This window comes from Heterocephalus glaber, unplaced genomic scaffold (genome assembly GCF_053883595.1).
Source record: "Heterocephalus glaber isolate CG9 unplaced genomic scaffold, H.glaber_assembly_v1.0 deba00001666, whole genome shotgun sequence".
In the NCBI taxonomy this organism is placed as follows: Eukaryota; Metazoa; Chordata; class Mammalia; order Rodentia; family Bathyergidae; genus Heterocephalus; species Heterocephalus glaber.
This window is the reverse complement of record NW_028258406.1, coordinates 3061607-3071194: the sequence shown is the minus strand read 5'-3', so window position 1 is coordinate 3071194 and position 9588 is coordinate 3061607. Positions and strand designations below refer to the sequence as shown.

Sequence of the window (9588 nt, the reverse complement as noted above, 5' to 3'; positions counted from 1 at the left end):
GAAAAGACTTCATGAACAAAACCTCAGTTGCACATGAACTGGCTCTAAGAATTAACAAGTGGGATCTCAGCTTATTAAAAAGCCTCATGGGCTGGGGATTTAGCTCAGTGGTTCTCTCTCCTGCCTCCCAACCACAAAGTCCCAAGTTAGATTCTCTGGTAGAAAACAAAAATCTTCTGTACAGCAAGAGAAACCACCAACAGTGTGAAGAGACAATCCACAGTCTGGGAAAAAAAATTTTACTAGCTGTTTCTCAGACAAAGGTCTACTATCTAGAATATATAAAGATTTTAAAAAAAAATCAGACCTCCTAAATTCTAAGACCCAATCCAAAACTGGGCATCTGAAATGAATAGCCATTTCTCAGATGAAGAAGTAGAAACAGCAAATAAAAATATGAAACAAATGCTCATCATCAGAGGTCATTGGAGAGACGCAGATGTAAACAATGCTGAGATTCAACCTCACTCCAGAAAGAATGGCTGCTATCAAGAAATCAACCAATAACAAATGCTGGCGGGGTTGTAGGAATAAAGGGACCCTTCTCCACTGTTGGTGGGAGTGTAGATTCATGCAACCACTGTGGAAATCAGTGTGGAGATCCCTCAAAAAACTAGAATTAGAGGTCCCAGCTATTTCCCTACTGGGTATCTTCCCAAAAGAATTAAAAGCATCATACCACAGCAATATATGCACCCCCAAGTATATAGTGGCCCAATTTGTAATGGCTAAATGTTGGAAACAGACCAAATGCCCATCAACTGGAGACTGGATATAAAAGGTTTTTTATAAAATGGAGTACTAATCAGCCAGAAAGAATGATTAAATAGAGACATTTATAGATAAGTAGATGCACGTGGAGGCCATACTATTAAGTAACATAAATAAGACACACATGTGTAAATACTGAATTGTTTCTCTAGTGTGAGAAAGTGAAAGCGTAAATGAGGCCCAAAATATATAATAGATTATGTGAAAAAGGATGCAAAGGTTGAAAGGGGGAAGGGGAAGTAGGGAAGGTGGGGAAAAGGAAAGAAGGGAAAGAAAAATATATGAGAAAAGAGGGGAAAAACACAAACAAAGTCTTTGTAAATAAGGAAGTATGGAGGCATGGAAGGGAGGGATGGGGAATGGGAAAAAACACCAACTAAGTTATATCACGTACAGGTACAAATTCTCAATGATGAATGTGATCATAATGTATACTAAAATGTACAAATAAACTTAATTTAAAAAAGGATGGTCCCCCTGAAAAAAAAGAAATCAAGAGAAAATACTCAAATAGCCAAAGCCAAAGATGAAAGATGGGACATTGCTATTGGCTTTAGGAAATAAAAGGCATTTTTTCCATTAAGTTTATTGGTACATTTTTGGTATAAAATACAGTTACATTCCTCATTGGGATCTTGTACCATTACATGAGTATCTTGCTTCTTATTTTCTTCCACTTCCCTTGCCCTCCCTTCCCTATTTGCAAAGACTGTTTCCATTTTTTTCCTTTTCTCATATTTTTTTCTTTTCCCATATTTCCTTTCCCCTCCTCCTCCCACTTCTCCTGCTCTTTTAGACCTTTTCTTCCTATTACACAATATCAATTATACATTTTTAAAATTATAATATCAAGATATAGGAGACATTACCACAGATTTTACAGAATTTAAAAGGATATAGAAAGCATATTATTACAATCTTTTTGAAATAAATTTGACAACTTCTAAGAAGTACCTTGGAAGACAAATTAATGAAACTAACTCTGGAGGAAATATAAAATTTGAATAGCACCTATTAAAGAAAGTATATTCCTAGCTTGAAAACTTACCTATATGACAGCAACAGGCTCATAAACATTTTAACTGATAAAGTATATAAAATAATTAAAGCAGAAAAAAGAAGGAACACTTCTCCCCTCATTTTAGGGACTCAACATTTTGCTAATCCTAAAACTGGATAAAGATAATAGAAGAAAAAAGTATGAACATTGATAGAAATTTGTTTAACAAAACAAACTATTGGAAGTCAGATCTGGCAGGATGTAGAAAGTGGTTTTGTTATAGGGATGGCAGTGTTAGTTCAGCATGGGAAGATCCACCCCCAAAAGTCATCATTTTAACAGAGGAAAGGAAAAAGCCATATGATCCTGTCATTAGTTGGAGAAAAAGTATTGGACTAAATTCTACAGCTGTTCATGGTAAAAGCTATCAGGAGACTAGAAGTAGAACAGAAACTTCTCAACAGATTAAAGACGTGTACTCCATACTTCCAGTGAGAATGCCTTATATGAATGGAGAAGATACAATGCTTTCTCCTTAAGGTGGGGAACAAGGGCAGATATGCTTACTCTTTATCTGTCTATTAAACTTTGAAACCTAGTCCCCACCAAAATAATCTGGCAATAAAATGACACAATTAGGATAGGATTGGCAAGGTAGAAGCAAAATCTTTATATGTAGATGAAATGATCATCTCTACAGAGAAAATAGTAAGAAATCTCTAGGAGCCCCTAGAACTTGTATTTGAATTTAGCAGGATTAGAAAACACAAGGTATATAAAAAAACTCAGGTCTGTGTATACTTGCTATAAGTGAAGAATTGGATATTGAAATTTAAAAGTTATGTAGGAGTACAAAGGACCTAGAAAAGTTAAAAAGAAAACAAAACAGGGTTGGAAGATGTTTAGTACCTAATTTTAAGACTTCTTCTAAAGCTACAGTAATCAAGGCAGTGTTGGTATAAGGAAAGACATATAGATCATTGGAATAAAACAGAGAATCTAGAAATAGAGCCACACATGTATGGTCCACTGAGTTTTGAAAGATTATTTAACATTAGCATTTTATAGAATATAAACTCAATTCAAGAGCCAAGGAAGAGACCGTGTTTTCAGCAAACAGCACTAGAACACCTGATAGCCATATATAAAAAATTAACCTCAATCCTTTATTTTCATAAATGAAAATAACTTAAGGGATCTATGAACCTAAATGTGAAAGCCTAAAAGTATAAAACTTTAAGAAGAAATTATAAGGGAAAATGTTTACGAATTCAGGGTAGGCAAGAACTACCTAGGATACAAAAAACATGATGTATAAAATAAAAAAATTGATATGAGATTCCATCAAAATTTAGAACTTTAAATGACATCATTAAAATGAAAAGTAGTCCTTAAATAGACCATATTTACAATTCATAAAACCTATGACCAGAATATATAAAGAACTCTTACAGCTCATTAATAGATAACCCAATTAAAAAGTAGACATAAGAAGATGATAAATAGCCAATATAGCACAAGCAAAGGTGTGAAACTCTAGAATCAGAAAAATACTAATCAGTACAATAACAAGATTGAATTATACACTCATTAGGGAGATGAAGTTAAAAGTTTTAAAAGCCTTGTCATGGCTTTTTCTTTTGGTTGGATTCTCCCCCTTTGCGCTTGTCATGCCCAGTGGATTCATTCTTCTGGGTTTCCTGGGGTTGTGATCCTCATTGTCTTTTCCTAGGGTGTTGTCTAAAATTTTTTGAGTGCCGGTTTGGTATTCATGAAGTTGCTGAGGTGCTCTTTATCATGAAAGCATCTTATTTCTCTATCAATTTTGAAAGATAGTTTTGCAGGGTACATCAGTCTGGGTTGGAGGCTGTTTTCCTTTAGGGCTTGAAATACATCACTCCAAGCTCTTCTTGCCTTGAGGGTTTGCATTGAGAAGTCTGCTGTGATTCTGATGGGCTTTCCTTTGTATGTGATTTATTTCTTTTCTCTAACTGCTTGTAGAATTTTATTCTTCTGTTGGGTTTCTGGAATCCTAACTATTACATGCCTATTTGTAGATTTTTTTTGATCAAGGCTATTTGGCATCCTATATGCCTCACTTACCTGTATGTGAAGTTCCTTCCCCCTCCTTGGGAAATTTTCTGCCATCACTTCTGTGAACAGTTCTTTTATATCATCTTCACTCTCTCCTGTTTCTTCATCGACTCCAATCTGTCTTATGTTATTCTTCTTTGAACTGTCTAGCAGCTGCTGGCTTGATTTCTCATGTTCTCTGGTCACTAATTGCAATTTTATCTTCTATATGTGAAATTCTATCCTCACATTGGTTCATTCTGCTGCACAGACTTTCAATGGAGTTTTCAATCTCCTGGAAATCTGTTTGCATCTGTTTTATGGATTCCATTTGTTTCCTATGTTGGGATTCCATCATGTTCCTCAGATCCTCTATATTTTTATCTGTGTCCTCTCTAGATTTAGCAATTATGTCTTGCACTATGAGCACAATCTTTGCTGTTGTCTGAGTAATTATTCCTGATTTCATTTTTCCCAGAACCTCTTTTGTTGCCAGTTCAGAGAGTCCAGGTGTTTGAGTATCAGATTGTTCCATCTCATTTCCCTTTGGGGTTACTGTAGGTGATCCAGAAGTCTGTTTTTGAGGCTTGTTTATGTGTCTTCTCATTTCCATGGGGTGGGACGTGCTTCTGGCACCCACGTGGCTCAGCTTCTCTGCCTTAGTAGCATGGAATGGCTGTGGGGGAGCTCCCTTCTGGGTGCTGGGACTGGTTCACCTTCTCTACCCTCCGAGCTTGGGATGGTGGCTGGGGAGCTCCCTTCTGGGTACTGGGACCAGGTCACCTTCTCTATAAAATTCATTTTAATAGAATATTATTAATAAAAAGTCAAAAGCCACAATGAGATGCCATTTCAGATCCATTAAGGAAAGCTATAAGGAAGACAATAGATTCTAATGAGTAGATGAAGTGAAAGGACTGACTGCATTCCTCATATATTGCTGGTAGTATGTAAAATAGTACAGTTGCTTTGGAAAATTGTTTAGCAGTTTCTCAAAGCTTAAGTATAGAGTTATCTCAAAAGGTTAAGCATAGAGAGTTAGTCACCCAATAATTCATCCTTTGTGTCTGTAACAAGCTACATTAAAAAAATGTTCTTCATACAAAATTTGCGCTCAAGTACAATATACTTATATATTTTTGCTTAAATAGTTTTATTGGTACACTTCAGGCTTACAATACATTTACATTTATCATTGGGTGCTTGTACCTATACATTATGTATCTTGGTTCTTATTTTTTCCCCATTACCTGTGCACCCTATCCCCCTCCACCCTTCCATATTTACATAGACTTTGTTTCCATTTTTTCCTTTCTCATAATATTCCCTTTCCCATCTTTCCTTTCCCCTTCTCCTCCCACTTCTCCTACCCATTTAGACCTTTCTTCCTATTTCAAATTATCAATTATTCCTTTTAATCTTTATTTACACTTTCAGTTTCTCACACTAGAGAAACTATTTGGTTTTTACACATATGTGTCCTATTTATTTCACTTAAGAGTATGGCCTCAATATGCATCCGTTTAGCTGTAAATGTCTCTAATTTCTCATTCTTTATGGCTGAGTAATACTCCATTAAAAAAAAAACCACATCTTTATCCTGTTTCCAGTTGGTGGGCAATTGGGCTGCTTCCAAGCTTTAGCTGTTATGAACTGTACTGCTATAAACATGGGTGCATAAATATTGCTGTGGTATGATTCTTTTCATTCTTTTGGGAAGATACCCAGCAGGGGAATAGCTGAGTCAAATGTGACCTCTATCCCTAGTTCTTTGAGGTACCTCCATACTGATTTCCACAGTGGTTGCACCAGTCTTCACTCCCACCAACAATGGAGAAGAGTTTCTTTCTCCCCACACCCCTACCAGCATTTGTTATTGGTTGACTTCTTGATAGCAGCCATTCTTTCTGGGGTGAGGTGGAATCACAGCATTGTCTTTATCTGGATCTCTCGAATGACCAGGGATGTTGAACATTTTTTCATATATTTATTTGCTGCTTTTACTTCTTTTTCTGAGAAATGCCCATTCATTTCAGATGCCCGTTCATGTCAGATGCCCATTTTTGAATTGTGTCTTTGAATTTGGGGGGGCTGATTTTTATCAGTCCTTTATATATTCTAGATAGTAGTCCTTTGTCTGAGGTACAGCTGCTAAAATTTTTTTCCCACATTGTAGGTTGTCTGTTAGCTCTGTTGGTGGCTTCTTTTGCAGTGCAGAAGCTTTTTAATAAGACAAGATCCCAGTTGTTGATTCTTTATGCTAGTTCCTGTGCTACTGAGGTTGTGTTCATAAAGTCTTTTCCTATGCCAATGTCTTCAAGAGTTCTACTTAACTTATCTTCCAGCAAGTTTAGTGTTTCTGTTTTAATATTTAGATCTTTAATCCATTTCAATCTTACTTTATTGCATGGTGATAGATATGGGTCTAGTTTCAATCATTGGCAGGTTGAGATCCAGTTTTTCCAACACCATTTATTAAATAGGGTGTCTTTCCTCCAATGAGGGTGGTTGGCTCCTTTGTCAAAGATGAGGTAGCTGAGTATGTCTGGAGTTGTTTTTGTGTCTTCTAATCCATTCTACTGATCCTCTGGTCTGTTTTTTTTTTTGCCTGTACCATGCTGTTTTTATCACAGTAGCTTTGTAGTATAGTTTTAAATTGGGGATTGTGATACCCCCTACCATATCTCTTTTGGTTAGTATTGCTTTTGCTATATCTAAATCTCTTCTGATTTCAAATGAATTTTAGAAATGTATCCTCTAGTTCTGTGAAGTATATTGTAGGAATTTAAAATCAGAATTGCATTAAATCTATATAGTAGTTTTGGAAGTATGGCCATTTTCACTACATTGGTTCTTCCTACCCAGGAGCAAGGGATGTCTTTCCATTTTCTTATATCCTCTTAGATCTCTTTTTTCAGACTGCTGTAGTTTTCAGTGTAGAGGTCTTTTGCTTCCTTTGTTAGATTGATTCCTAGGTATTTCATTTTTTTGGATGCTATTGTAACAGGAATTGTTTCCCTAATTTCTCTCTCAGTGTGTCTGTTATTTGTGTTTAAGAAAGATACTGTTTTTGAGTGTTGACCTTGTATCCAGGTACTCTACTGAATCTGTCAATTAAGTCTAGAAGACTTTTGGCAGAGTTTCTTGGGTCTTCTATGTAAAGTATCATAACATCAGCAAATAATGACAGTTTAACTTCTTCCTTTCCTATCTTTATTCCTTTTATTTCTTTCTCTTTTCTAATTGCTGTGGCTAATGTTTCCAGAACTACATTGAACAGAAGTGGTGATAGTGGGCATCCTTGTTCCTGATTTTAGCGTGAAAATTTTCAGTTTTTGACCATTTAGTATGATGTTGGCTGTTGGTTTTCATAGACAGCCTTAATCAGGTTGAGATAAAGACCTTCTATTTCAGTTTTCTGAAGGGTTTTTTTTTTTTTTTTATCATGAATGGGTGTTGGGTTTTGTGGAATGCTTTTTCTGCAACTATTGAGATGATCATATGCTTTTTGTCCTTGACTCTGTTAATATAGTGTACTATTGATTTATGTATGTTGAACCATCCTTGCATCCCTCAGATAAATCTGATTTGGTTAGGGTGTATTATCTTCTTGATGACCCTCTGTATTCTGTTTGCCAGTATCTTATTGAGGATTTTTGCATCTATGTTCATTAGGAAGATTGGTCTGTAGTTCTCTCTTTGGGTTGGGTCTTTCCCTGGTTTTGGAATCAAAGTAACACTTGCTTCCAGGAATGAATTTGGAAGTATTGCTTCCCTTTCAATTTCATTGATGAGTTTAAAGAGTAATAACTGGTGATAGTTCTTTAAATGTCTTGGAGAATTAAGCAGTGAAGCCATCAGTACCTGGGCTTTTCTTTGTTGCTAATTTTTTTTTGTTACATTTTCAATTTCACTCATATGAATTGGGGTGTTTAGAATTTCTATATCTTCTTCATTTAACTTTTGAAATTTGAAATCCTCTATGGTTAACATGGTGGCGGCCATGAGATGCCTTGGCAGGGGTCTGAAAAGAAAGCCAAAAGGGATGCCAATGAAAAAACATCAGATGAAGAGACAGATGAGATAGAAAAAAATAAAGTCATACCGAGTCATGGAAGGTGAACCTGAGGATGATGTCTACTTAAAGTGCTTATAGCCAAGGCAGATTTATGAGGTGGAGAAAGCTATTAACTTACTTAAGAAGTTTCAAATTTTGGACTTTACTAATCCAAAACAATGGTTTTTTAAAAAAATTTGACACTGGATTTGGCACTGGGGAAAAAGAAAAGAGTGGAACCATTTGCCAGCATTATTAGTTTTCCATATCCATTTTCTTCAGAAGTCAAAAATGTTGCTGTATTAACAGGGAATGCATCAGAGATTGAAATAGCAGAAGAACAAGGAGTTGCATTTACAGGAGAAACTGATCTGATTCAGAAGATTTTAGATGATGAAATTCATGCAGACTTTTATGTAGCTGTTCCAGAAATAATGCCTGACCTTAATCCATTAAAGAAGAAACTGAAAAAAAGATTTCCAAAGCTCAGTAGAAATTCCATTGGCCATGACATTCCTAAAATGCTTGCCTTATTTAAAAATGGACATGAAATTAAGGTAGACGAAGAGTGGGAGAACCTTCTTACCACCAAAATAGCAACATTGGATATGTCAAATGACCAGATAGCTGCTACTCTCCAGACAGTTATTAATGAAGTCTGCAAACACAGACCATTGAATCTGGGTCCCTTTGTGGTACATGCTTTCCTTCGTAGCTCAACAAGTGAAGGTTTACTATTAAAGATTGATCCATTATTGCCTAAAGTAGAAACTGAAGAAAATAAAGAAGCTGCCTAAAAGTGATGAATTGTGAAATTAATTTGAATGGATTAAGAAGCAACAGAGAAAATTATAAAATGGCATAATTTCTAAAAAAAAAAAAATTTGAAATTCATATGTATCTAGGAATCTGTCCATTTCTTCTGTATTTTCCATTTTATTAGAGTACAGGTTCTCAAAGTAGGTATTGATGATCCTCTGGATTTCTGCTGGGTCTGTTGTGACTTCACCTTTTTCATTCTTAATTGCATGGATCTGGGCCTTTTCTTTCCTTTTTTGATAAGGTTGGCTAAAGGTTTATTGATTTTATTTATTCTTTCAAAAAACCTACTCTTTGATTCATTGATTTTTTGTATCATTCTCTTAGTCTCCATTGCATTGGTTTCTGGTCTGATCTTTACAATTTCCTCACTTGTATGAACTTTGGGCTTTTTACATTCTTCTTTTTCTAAGAGCTTGAGGTTCTGCATTAGGTTATTTATTTGAGTTCTCTCTGTTTTCCTAACATGGGCATTCACTGCCATGAATTTCTCTCATAGAACTGCTTTCATTGTGTCCCATAGATTACTTTATGTTGTACTGGCATTATCATTTACTTGTAGAAATTGTCTAATTTCTTCTTTAATTTCACCTGTGACTCATTGGTTGTTCAGGACTGTTATTCCATTTCCATGTGTTTGTGGGGGTTTTGCAATTTCTTATGTTATTGATCTCCAATTTTATTGCACTATGGTCAGATAATAATACACAGGGGGTAACTTCAATTCTTTTACATTTACTTAGACATTTCCTATGAGCTAGCATGTGGTCTATTTTGGAGAATGACCCTTGTGCAGCTGAAAAGAATGTGTATTCTGATTTTGTGGGGTGGAACGCTCTGAAAACATCTATTAATTCCATTTCTTCAA

The 9588-nt window shown here is 35.6% G+C and overlaps 1 pseudogene; it reads left to right on the top strand.

Annotated features, from left to right (window-relative positions):
- Positions 1–7852: 7852 nt before the first annotated feature.
- Positions 7853–8756, top strand: LOC101710172 (large ribosomal subunit protein uL1m pseudogene; annotated as a pseudogene).
- Positions 8757–9588: the final 832 nt, after the last annotated feature.